We start from the raw sequence: 5,677 nt of genomic DNA on the forward strand, positions 1-5,677 counted from the left end.
GGATGGCCCATCTAAACCTGGTCTGCTTTTCCTCCTCTTGGCCTTTCAAATCTTGATCGTCCCTCAGCGGATTCTCTGGGCAATTTCATCACTAATAAAACTGTCAGTCTTTCTTTATCCACCTTGGCCAAAATGCCAACCAATAATTTTGAATTATTTGCAGTCCCCAAAGCTGCCTCTCTCCATTTATTAGTTGCAGGAACAGAAATCCCAGCTAGCCAAAGTGGAGCAGGGGGAAAAAAGCCTTATGCTTTTCCTAGGCCTTGCTTACTCATGAGTAGTTTTGCTCCATTCCTTAACTTACAGCTTTGTCTCTTATTTGCTTTATCACCTCAGGCTGCCTTTTTTTTTCTAGACTAAATCCTTTATTGGGTGGTGAAGATGACATTTCTTTGTTTCTTTCCCATGTGAGTGCTAACTTTGTCTATTGTAGTACTCATAACTCTACTCCGAGTTTCTTTTCTTTTCTCTACTCTTTGGGAGAGATCCACTTGGCTCCTGTTCCTTTTTTACTTGCCACAAGAATTTTGCTCACCAACTGCTTCTTTCGGCTGTCTCACACTTCCCACCCACCCCCCACTTCTTTTGGCAGTCACAGTCATCAAGGATATGTTTGGTCTAGGACCATATATTAGTAAACTAAACTAAACAAACATATCATCAAATGCATTTTACATGATATATCAATACACTATTCATGCAATTGACATGTTGATTATTCAAAGTTCTCAGAACCTGCATGTATGAATTTATCTGGCATGGGCCACAATGATTTTAGATATGAGATAGCTGGCAAAAAAAGGAACAAGAACCCTACACGTACTTCTTTCTAAGAGCCCCTGATTCTGATTTCTTTTACTGATTCCAAGTTCTCCAAGGGGACTATTTGTTCACCTTTCATATCCAGACGTCTATTTTCTTAACATTTGTTGAGAATACTATTTCTTCTACTTCTGAATTATTCCAGTTTTAGACCATACTTTGTCTGATTTTGTGCTAAAATCAACCTATTGACAGGGGTGGGATTCAGCTGGTTCGGACCAGTTCAGGCGAACTGGTAGTACCCTATCCTCTCCTATATTTCCTTCTTTTTGGCTCAGCTGATTTGCGTGGCACAACTGATTTCCATGCCTCCGCTGTTCTACTTACTGGGGCTGCCTTAGAAGGTAAGCAGCTGAGCTTCAAATTGCTGTATTTTGAATGCTGCATGCACACTCTCACAGGACCGGTTGTTAAACTTATTGAAGCCCACCACTGCCTATTTACATATTTCTTCTTTAACCAGTAGGGTTAAATCTAGGAAATCTCATCAATGAAAGCACAGATACTGTATATTTTAAAGTTTTAAGAAAAAAAATGCATTCACATGCCACAGTTATACAAATAACTGTTTAAAAGTCTGGATGAAGAGAAAGATCTTTAGGAAACTTCTAACACATTATCAAGGTCGGTGTGTCCAAAAATGCCAGGGAGGGAAATGTTCCAGTGATTAGATGCCCCAAGCAGAGAGCAAACAAAAGGTCATGGCACAAATAGCAGGGCTTCCTCTTATGATTATTGCAATTATCCAATTTATAATTGGGTGGGCAGTCTGCCAGGTCACCTGGTCCCAAGTTGTTTAGAGCTTTATGCAGCAACAACAAAGCCTTTAATCTGTCTCAGCAGCTAATAGGCCACTTACTAAAGTTGCTTTCGAATAACCTGGAATTTCACTCAACAATCCGACTGCTTATGTTTTACTAGCTACAGCTTCTGGGATAAGAGCAAAGATAGCTCTACACAAATGCTTTATATTTCATCAGGAAAGGATCTGCAGCTGACATATTACCGGTAATTATAGTTAGACCATAGTTAGATCTTTATCACAAGACTCAATCTGAAACTGTGCACCCTTTTTTTAAAGGGAATTCCTAACCATTGTCGATGATGATAATTTTGGCCTGGAACACTAAGTACTTCACAATTCAACTCTGAGCTACAGATATTCTTCTCTATTCCCATAAAAGTGAACTAATGATACAGAACATGTACAGTTTTCTCTGATTCAACGTTTATACAAAAAAAGCACTGGGTACCAGAGAAAAAATATTTTTAAGAAGTAGTTTGTAACAGACATTTTAAGATTAGATGAAGCTACAGCCTTGTCTAAGGAACAGAATAAGAATTGCCTTAATCTGTCTATCACAGATTAAAGGCTTATTTTTTTTTTAAAAAAAAATCAAAATATCAATCAAATAGGAAACCCTTAAGCAAAGTATAATCTCTGTTGTTTCACAGCAACTGGTTTTCCAAATAAAACTGTCTTTAATCCTGTAGAATAGTGATCATGATTTAGTAGCCACTACTAATGCTATCCTAAATATCTCTTTAGACTGATTACCATCTATGCTGTTGACCAATTCAATAATTTAAGAATCCTCACCTTAACTGAATAGTGTCCAGTGTCACCCAATATGTGACAAATAGAGATTTCTTTCTCGCTTCTCTCTTTCAATTTCTTTTTCTCCAATCTTCCTGTGAAAGTAAATTGATTCGATATTAAAAGGCACTAAAAACAAAACTTTCTGCTTGCTTTTTCATTTATTTTCATTTTAATTTATTAGATTTATATACTGCCCTACTCCCGAAGGACTCAGGGCTGTGAACAGCCAGAAAGATAAAACACACAAACTACAAAATTTAAAAAAACAATATAAAAACCCATTAAATAATTTGGCCCAAAACAATTTAAAACACCCCTAATGTTTTAAAACCAATTTTAAAAGTTACAATTAAAAGGGAAGTTAGGCCAGGCCAGCCTATTGAAATAAATAGGACTTGAGGGCACAGCAGAAGGTGCGTAAATCCGGGATCCTCCGTATCTCCGGGGGGAGCTCATTCCAGATAGCAGGTGCCCCCACAGAGAAGGCTCTCCCCCTGGGGGCTGCCAGTCAACACTGTTTGGCCAACGGCACCCTGAGGAGTCCCTCTCTATGGGAGCGTACTGGCCGGTGAGAGGCTACTGGTGGCAGAAGGCTGTCCCGTAAGTACCCTGGTCCTTAGCCATGGAGCACTCTAAAGGTGGTAACCAAAACCTTGAAGCACACCCAGAAGACCACCAGGAGCCAGTGCAGCTCGTGCAGGAGAGGTGTCACATGGGATCGCCATGTCGCTCCCATAACCACCTGCGCGGCCGCAGTCTGAATCAGCTGGAGCCTCCGGGTGCTCCTCAAGGGGAGCCCCATGTAGAGAGCATTACAGCAGTCCAGGCGGGAAGTGACAAGAGCATGAGTGACCGTGCATAAGGAGTCCCGATCCAGAAAGGGATGCAACTGGCATATCAGGTGGACCTGATAGAAGTCCTCCCGGCCACAGCTGTCAAGTGCTCTTCTAAAGACAGCCGTGAATCCAGGAGGACACCCAAGTTGCGAGCCCTCTCCGTGGGGGCCAATGACTCACCCCCAATAGTCAGTGATGGCACCAACTGACTATATCGGGACGCTGGAAGCCACAGCCACTCAGTCTTGGATGGGTTGAGCCTGAGTCTGTTTCTCCCCATCCAGATCCGCACAGCCTCCAGGCACTGGGACATCACTTCAAGGGCATCATTGGGGTGGTCCGGGGTGGAGATATACAGCTGCATATCATCAGCGTACTGATGGTACTTCACCCCGAAACCATGGATGATCTCGCCCATGGCTTCACATAAATGCTGAACAGAAGGGGCGAGAGGACTGACCCCTGTGGCACCCCACATATAAGATGCCTCGGGGTTGACCTCTGCCCCCTGCCAATACAGACTGCGACCGGTTGGAGAGAAAGGAGGAGAACCACCGCAGCACAGTGCCCCCCCAACTCTTCCAACCGGTGCAGCATGATACCATGGTCGATGGTATCAAAAGCCGCTGAGAGATCTAATAGGACCAGGACAGAGGAACAACCCCTGTCCCGAGCCCTCCAGAGATCATCAACCAACACGACCAATGCTGTTTCTGTGCTGTACCCAGGCCTGAAGCCCGACTGGAATGGATCCAGATAAACCATTTCATCCAGATACTGGGGAAGCTGTCACGTCACCACACTCTCAACAACCTTCGCCACAAAGCGAAGGTTGGAGACTGGATGATAGTTTGCTAATATTGCCGGGTCCAGGGAAGGCTTCTTGAGGAGAGGCCTCACCACCGCCTCTTTCAAGGCGGTTTATGAAGCATTTATAATCCCCTGGAGCCAGCCTCATGTCACCTCCCGAGAAGCCAGCACCAACCAGGAGGAACACGGGTCCAATAAACATGTGGCTGCGCTCAGTCTACCCAGAATCCTGTCCACATCTTCAGGAGTCACAGGGTCAAACTCTTCCCAGATAACATTCTCAAGACCTGCCCACATCATCCCTCCTGAGTCTACCCAGTCAGAGTCCAAGTCTTCCTGAATCTAAACAATTTTGTCATACAGATACTGCACAAAGTCCTCGGCTCTACCCTCCACCGGGTCCTCCCGCACTCCCTGGTGGAGCAGGGAGCAGGTCACCCTAAACAGGGCGGCTGGGCAATTATCTGATGACACAATAAGAGCGGCAAAATAATTACATTTTGCCGCTTTCATCGCCACTAGGTAAGTCTTAATATGAGACCTTACCAGTGTTCGGTCGGATTCAGAAAGGCTGGCCCTCCAACTGCTCTCCAGGCATCTTTTCTGGCGCTTCATCTCCCTCAGCTCCTCGGTAAACCAAGGAGCCAGGTGAGACCAGTATGGGGTCAGAGGCCACAAAGGCACGACCCGATCCAAAGCTCCAGCGGCCGCCGTATCCCAGGCGGCCACTAGGTCTTCAGTCGAGGCGTGAGCCAGATCCTCAGGGAATGGTCCAAGCTCTGTCTGGAACCTATCAGGTTCCATCAGGTGCCTGGGACGGAACCATCTCATCAGTTCCGCCTCCCTGCAGCAGGGTATGGTGGTTTGAAGATCAAAGCAAAGGAGGGAGTGATCCGACCATGACAAGGGCTCAATCGTTATATCCCCTATCTTAAGATCACTTATCCACTGACCAGAGACAAAAACCAGGTCCAGCATGTTTCCCCCTGTGTGAGTAGGGCCATGGATTAACTGGTCAGGTCCATAGCCATCATGGAAGCCATGAACTCCTGAGCTGCCTCAGATGTATCACCGACGGATGGCAGGTTAAAATCCCCCATGACCATGAGCCTGGGGGTATCAACCACCACCGTGGATATAACATTGAGTAGCTCGGGCAGGGCTGCTGCCACATGGCAGAGAGCCAGGTACGTGATCAAGCCCATCTGTACCCTGACCCCACTTCACAAGAAGGGACTCACATTCGGCATCCAGTCTGAGGAACAGTGGCCTCCCTTGGCCTAAGACCTTCTTTGATAACAACTGCCACCCCCCGCCCCTCCCCTGTGACCTCGGCTGATGAAATGCATGAAAACTGGGTAGGCATATTTCGATGAAGGGGACCCCCCCTCCTGGCCCAACCAGGTCTCCATAATACCCACCAGGTCTGCTCCTCCTCCTGCACAAAATCACAAATGAGGGGGGCTTTATTTACCACGGACCTGGAGTTGCATAACATCAGCCGAAGGCCCAGGCCCTGAGGATCTGTGCAACCTGGGAAACAGGCAGAGCATTGGGGGCAGGAGTGCGCCACCGCTCGAAGACAGCAAGCGTGCGCTCCTACAACACA

The sequence above is a fragment of the Pantherophis guttatus genome, chromosome 3 (genome assembly GCF_059756535.1).
Source record: "Pantherophis guttatus breed Tessera chromosome 3, ASM5975653v1, whole genome shotgun sequence".
Classification (NCBI taxonomy): Eukaryota; Metazoa; Chordata; class Lepidosauria; order Squamata; family Colubridae; genus Pantherophis; species Pantherophis guttatus.